This window comes from Cibotium barometz, chromosome 38 (assembly GCF_041138505.1).
Source record: "Cibotium barometz isolate CiBa-2024 chromosome 38, ASM4113850v1, whole genome shotgun sequence".
Classification (NCBI taxonomy): Eukaryota; Viridiplantae; Streptophyta; class Polypodiopsida; order Cyatheales; family Cibotiaceae; genus Cibotium; species Cibotium barometz.
Window position 1 is genome coordinate 35,883,489 of NC_141083.1, and position 7,273 is coordinate 35,890,761.

At 45.6% G+C, this 7,273-nt stretch overlaps 1 long non-coding RNA gene across 1 annotated transcript; it reads right to left on the reverse strand.

Moving 5' to 3' along the window:
* Positions 1-1,371: 1,371 nt before the first annotated feature.
* On the reverse strand, positions 1,372-6,244 carry LOC147616650 (uncharacterized). The gene is made up of 2 exons (XR_015262527.1): positions 5,536-6,244; positions 1,372-3,668 (listed from the first exon to the last, which is right to left on the reverse strand). It is a non-coding gene; the product is annotated as an uncharacterized LOC147616650 (long non-coding RNA).
* Positions 6,245-7,273: the final 1,029 nt, after the last annotated feature.

The following is a 7,273-nucleotide window of genomic DNA, read 5'->3' on the forward strand; positions in this document are numbered from 1 at the left end:
ACCACAACAACGTGCGGGTTGAGTACTACCATGGACAACCAAGGCACAAGGAGAGGAGAGAAAAAGAGAAATCTTGGATTTCTAAAAAATAAGAGAAAAAAATCCCATCAATTTGACCCTTTGTATTGCAGCTTCCATTCCTCATTTGACCCTTTGTATTCTAACTTCCATTCCTCCGTTTTCCTTCTTAATATCTTTTACATACCGTAGCAACACGTGGGTTGAGTACTAGTGCTAACTTATGCTTCGAAGCCTATTATGCATAACAAGGACCAAACGATGTTGGGACATCATGTTTTGGAGCATTTATACTAACCCCTATGTCAAGAAGTGGGCGTGTAGTGTGTGTGAAATTCCCCTAATAGAATAAGACACTCATGCAATGCGAATGAGCTGAGAGTTAACGTAAGGCGGAAGAGAGAGAGTGTTGTGTGGGACCCAAAGCACAGAGAGAGAGAGAGAGAGAGAGAGAGAGAGAGAGGGGGGGGGGGTCCCAAAGCACGAGAGCGGAACAATAGACTAAGGTATCAGGAATCGATACGTAACAATAATTAAGGAATCTCTTTGGAGCGAGAAAGAGAGCCTCAATTACAGAGGCAACTTTAATAAAAGATTGATAGAAAAGACAGGGTATAGCTTCTCTGTCTCTGCAACTGTAGTTAACCTACGTAGAGAGGGCAGGGCGTATCTGCAGACACCCATATGTAAATCTCTAGCAAGTAGCCCGGTGATTAGATCTTGGTTATGGATTTGAGCGTGCGCAGTGAAGTTGAAGCATTGGATTTTACAACGCACCGTATTGATGCCGATGATGCAGACGAGGACGCGACTGCATTCAACAAGCTTGTGGAAGAGATGGTGGCAACAGCAGCCAAGCAGTGCTGTGAAGCAGGGGAGAAGCTATATGTTCGTATTTTAAATTGGACCTCATGGAAAGGCCCTGAAAATGCCAAGAAAGAAATTGAGCTCACAGTCTTTGTTGAGTAACTCTTCATCATTACACGTTATGTATGTATATGCATGCTTATTTTCAAATTTAATGCAAATCGAGAACACTCTAATTAATATGTGTGGTATGTAATTTGTATACATTAATCACACTTTCTGCAGTTCCCAAATAGAGTTTTGTTTTGACAGAAGGAATGGTGGAAGCAAGGGTTTTCTTAAATTTAATTTTCCCCCAAAATTGGTGTGCAGGAGGCCTGTTTTCAGAAAAGCTCTTCATTTTTCTTGAAACTAGAAATTGAAGACGGTGTATTTCTTTGTTTTTCAAAGATGTATAACATTAAATTGTCAATCTAAAATCACAATCTCACCACATGATTTCCCATACACACTTATATATTCACCCACCACACTGAACTCTCATAAGATCAAATCAAAGGGACTACCATGGATTGAGTATACCAGATGCCCAACAAACAGAACATCAAAGGATAATGCTTACATATCTCCAAGTTTCATGGTTTGCTACAATGTTGGAGAGTATAAATACCACATGTTTTGCATCTATCTTTGCAACGATAGCCTTCTCTTCCCTACTTTTCAGTTAACATTTACTTAAAGTCTCGCAATCCATGGCTTAATGCCACAAAGGAACAGCCTAGAATGCTTGAGAGGCAACTATTTAGTGACGGTTACCTCCCTTGTCGTAAGCCTTAGACTTGCCATGCATACTTGCTCCAACCATGTGTGCAATGCACATTCAATCTCCAAAAACATCATTTTGTTTCTTTTTTGCAGAGTAATAAAGTCTTGTCCACTTCTCTTTTCTTTACCTCTATAAACGACATTCCAGCATCTCACAACAATGAAACTTGCACACCACACTTCATCAATAGTCCTCACCACTTCTTTTTCCCTGAGAAAAAAATCCTTCAGCCGCATGGCTAAATGGGGGAGGGGTGTTTCCCTCCATGGCTGGCTGCTCTCGGAGGGAAACTACATCATAAGAAAAAGGGGCGGAGGAGGCCTATAATGCCAAGTAATCTCGCCAGCCGATCAGGGAGAAAGGGACCCGTGCGCCATGTACATAGGAATGAATGATGTCGGTCCAAATGGAGAGAATGGACTCAGCTGGAGGGGTGAGAGTGCTCTCGAAGGCCTCACTGCAAAACGGGCCCACCAAAGATGCCACGTAGCTATGCTGATGATGATCTCCCATCTCGGGCTGGTGGCTGGAAACCAAAGCTCTGCAAAACTATCGGGGTGGGAACTGTATCAATACTACAGTGAGAGAGTCGGAGGACCTGCCCACCTGCTGTCTCCTCATAGAAAAGAGCGCGGCCGGCCTGAGTCACCCAGGCTACTGCTCCCCTTGTGATTGTACGCGGCATGGACTGCAGACATGTACAGCGGGAGGATCCTCTGCTAAACCTGATGTGCTTTGGGCAGGAACCTGTAAGGGGGTGGTGCCATCTAGCAAAAACCGCCTAAGCAATGCATATCACAATGGGTTTTTGCTGCATCACTCGATCTGCCGCTGTGGGTGAGTGGAACTCCACCTAAGAGTAGCCAAACCCAAGAAAATGGATATCAGTGATTTTGCCCAGCTTGCCAATGAGGGCTGCCTCCAGCAAATCCTGCATCTGTCCGCGTGCAGGGCAGCTACCAACAATCTTGCAAACCAAGGAAGGGGCCTCAAGGGACGCGACTATAGAAGCCAAGAGCTGGAGGTCCGCTTCCGAAAAATGTCAAGGGGCGCTGCCATGGAGTCCTCCCCTGAAGTGGTAAAAGGACTAAGAAGCCGATTCGTGCCAAAAGGAAAACAACCCGGGCACAATACCTGTGCAGAGAAGATGGGGACAACGCACGAAAGAGAAGGCTAGGGTGGAGGTAAGGACCAAGAAGCCAACTCGTGCCCAAAGGAACACACATCGGGCGCAATACCTGTGCGGAGAAGACGGGGACAATGCACGAAAGAGAAGGCTAGGGCGGAGGTAGGGGCAAGGAGGAGGAGTGCTAGAGGCGGCTAGGGGCGCGAAGGAGATGAGGGGTGGCGAAGGAGAGAGAGAGGGCGAAGGAGGGAACAGGCGAGGGCGGCTGGTGCCCAGGACTGGGACAGCACCTAGGCGACAGGAGGGGAGAAGGCAGGGGCTGGCGGTCAAATGGCAGAGGCAAAGGCGGCATTGCAGGAACAGGGGCAAAGGGGCAAAGGGAGGAGGGGAAGCGAAGGGGAGGTGGGCACTGGCCGCCAGAGGGCAGGGGCGATGGGAGAGGGCGGCATGGAAATACAGGGGCCAAAGGCGAAGGGGAGGTGGCACAATGGCAATGGGGTCAGGGACGGGCAGCACACAGCATGCAGCTGCGCCAAGGAGGGGGGAGCTGCAATTCTCCCAATCTGGCAAAGTGGTATTCCCATATTCTGTGCATTACTCCATGGCAAAAGTGATTGTACCCCCCAAAATGCGATACTCCTCACCACTTTGTCATGTTTACAATGACCATCTAAATCAAAGAAATTTTCCAAGCATCAACATAGGCTGTTTCACAAAAAGGGAAAAGTTGCCTCCATTTGGCATATGCAAGAAGCCATGCAAAGCAGAAGAAAGTTAACTGCACCAAGCTCACATAGCACTGAATTGCCAAAAGAGAAGCTAATTGCCAATAACATCAAATAAATCTACAACCAGCCAAGCAGTTCTCCGCCCCACATCGTCAATTATATCCTGAAAAGTAAGAAGAAATCATCAATTAGAAGCACTTTCACCTTGACAAAGAAAAATGAAAGCAAAATATTGTTGGGCAGAAAGAAAGCCAAGGAAAATTCTATGATGGCCATCAATTTTTCAGTACATACTCACGATGTTGACAGACTCAACGAGTTTTTTATCCTTCTCAGTGGGTGGGGATATAGATGGGAGGGTACTCCCCATCCATGATGGCAAGGGAGATCTCCCAACGAGCCCTTTTTCTCTTCTCGGGTGGCAAGGAGATGGATGGACGGGAAAGGCTTCCGTTCATGAGAACGAATGGCATTTTGCCCCCTTTTCTGTCACGTGCATCCCGCACTTGGATACATAGCTGAACAAGAAGGTGCAGGACTTGGAGTGGAAAGTGGTCCCATGCGAGCCCAGTCTAGGTTGAGTCAACCAGGGTTCTACTCTATGCGTCTGAGGTCAGCTGTGCATTGTCTTGCACATGAAGCAGTGCCAGTCCGCACTGTGAGTCTCCCTCTGGAATGATGTCAGGTGATCTGAGTATATGGTCTACGACCGGGTGCCGGACATCTGTAGAAGCATGTATGATTGCATGTAGGGAAAGGGGCCAGCCCATAGGGCTACCCAGGGAATAGCATAGAGCTCTTGTTGTGGGCATGGGGGAGGTGTGGAACCGCCCCCAAGGGGCCAGGAGGGCCCGGGCCCCAAGCTGTGCTTACCAAGGGGCTATCGGCCAGCCCTATGGCCTGCTGGCTAACTAGAAGCTTGTGAGTATAAAAACCCAGCCAAGAAAACGATCAATCTATCTCGTAACTCACAAGGGATTGCTGCATTCCAAGGGCCACGAAAGCCAAGGGGAAAGCTTCAACCAAGGTGAAAAGTGCAGGTCAAGATTCTGTCTTTATTTTCTAATTTATATCATTCTATTAATGCAAATACACCATTCGTGGTGGGGGCCCTGCAGAGGGTATTCGGGACCCAATATTGTGTCCTCTTCTCCCTCCCTCCCTCCCTCTCTCTCTCTCTCTCTCTCTCTCTCTCTATTTTCTACACATCTACTTCTTTCTATGGAGCTACCCTCCAACGCATGCTTATATCAAGTGAATTATTGATGACTGTCATCAAAATTTGGAGAGAAATAAGATGGGAAAAACTGTAAACACATGGGTATATAGAGCACACAGATATACACATAAAGAATTTGCATGCACATGGGAAAATACCACTCATAACCATAGGCCTACCTTGTCTCACGTATGCCACTCACAACCATACGCCTACCCTCTGTCACACATGCATGGGAAGTATCTGCATGCCCTACGCCTACCGTGCCACTCAACCATTCGCCTACTTTGTGTCAACACATGCATGGGAAGTATCTGCATGCACAGGGGCAAATTCAACCCAAGATCCCACTCAATCTCTCACACATTTGGATAGAGCATTGCATATGTATAGTAGATAGAGTACATGCACAAAAAACACCTGCATTAGTTGAATTTGGTTGACCATGTGTACTTGAATTTGGTTGACCATGTGGCTAAGAAAGATGAGAGCCAACGACCACCGCCATGTAGGCGAACTAGATGCGACCTCAGAGTCCTTCGCCAAAGGTCGCTGGGTTCGAGTCGCATTCCCTATGGCTGGGAAGAGGCATCATCACAAGGGGAAGAGAGGGGGGGGGGGGGGGGGGGGGTAAATGTCTCCCAAAAAAAAAAAAAAAGGGGAGCCAGGAGCAGATAGAATGACACAATCGAATCGCATAAGCATCCTACTTGAAGGAAGAACACACCATGGCAAAGAAGCAAGGGAACATTCTCCTTGAAATACCTCCTTAAGTGAAAAACATGTCCATGTGTCCAGTGAAAAAGCATACCTAGACACTCCTTCTCTCATCAGCGCAAGGAGTTCTCACCACAAACGCAGCAGCTTCACAAGCCTATAAATCTACCTGTTTTTGCTTCTTTTTTTGAGTTTGTGCAGGCCCTTCTGTTTTTTGCCCGCACAACAGGTGCGGCCAGGAGTGCGATCCACAGTAAGCAGCATGATGAAACCCTAATTTGCACCCTCTCCCGCTTCTTTGCCTGCATTAACATATGGAAAAGGCATTATGGCTTTTGAAGACGAGCTTAGAACCTTAGCGGTAGATTTTGATGAAGTCAAGGCCACACTCAGTGGAAAGATTTCCTTCCCCCTCTCGAGCTAGGGATTGGGCACTTCCCATAAAGCTTGCCTCGCATTTTACTCTTAGACGGGGCTTCTTCCAATCAGATTTCGATTCGGCGAAGGCGACAGACTCTTGAGAGCAGCCCTTGACAAACACTTCCAAGGAAGAAGCATTTGGGAAGGCATTAGAGTGGGACAAGGTAAGTAATCAGCCCTTGGCAATCTTGCTCAAATCCTGAGAGAGTGGATTGGAACTTTTTAGAGGATACTCTCCCACGCATGGGTTTTTGTCAAGATTGGATCAGAGGTGTATCTTGCCTTTATGGGGAGCCTCACAACACTTGTGGAGGTCAAGGTGAGCGCTTCTAGATCTCTCACTCCATACGGAAAGAATGCCCTCCAAGAAGCTCGATCTAGTATCTAAAGTCATAGTAGAAAACCAAGTGCTGCTTGTTGCCATAGCTTGGTATGTCACTTCTTGTTAGTGTTATGACTATAGATGTATTAGAAAATTGCAAAGGTGATCTGTAACTTCTTATGGTCAAGGCTTGATGGCACATTAGATATCGGGACAGAGTTACTTGGAAAACTATTATCCTTTTCAAGCACGAAGAAGGGGGATTGAACATCATTGATCCATAGATCCAGTGCAAAGCTCTACTTTGCAAGTTGGTTAAAGTATTCCTTCCTAGTATTGAGCACACTTGTAAGATTCCTCCACCCCCCTCCCCTCCCAGCTTTTGAAGTGTACAGGTGTAAGAACCTCCCCTTCTGATATTGTAATTATTCTCCTCTCTGAAATAAAAGAAAGATTCTATTTTATCCTGTTTTGACTTAGAGAGAGAAAATATCTAGAGGGAGGTAGTTCAAAATTGAGATATTTTTGAATAAAAATCCTCCTAGTGTCTAAAATGGTTTCGCCTGAAACAGAAATTCAAAAAGAACTTTCCAATGTGCAATCGGAATTAATTAAAATGGGTATAAAGGACCTTAGCCTAAGGGTCTAGATTTTCAGAAATTTTTGAATTATGGTCCAATTAAGGTTCCTATAGGCCAATAGGATCAATCCAAGTGTGGGGAGGAGATAAATCCAATTTATAAAAAAAAATACCCAAAAATGAGTAAATGCCCACATAAGATGAAGAGTTGACTGAGTACAAGGTTTATTAGTAAAAAACTATGAGTATTACTAAAAAAATGAGATATTTTGGGTATAATGATTCATTTCTGACACATGTGTAAGGAAAAGGGGGCCCTTCAAGGAGGTGCCTATTTCACATGTGTGGTGGAGTTTTAAACTCAAACATATTGTGATATTTTTATCTCTCCTCTCTCTTGGATCAAACCAAATCAAAAGGGAACCAAACTAGGTTCAAATCTTGTCCAAATTCAACTAAACTGAACCTGAAAAATTCTAAAAATTAGTTGGACTTGGTTAGAGGCCTTCC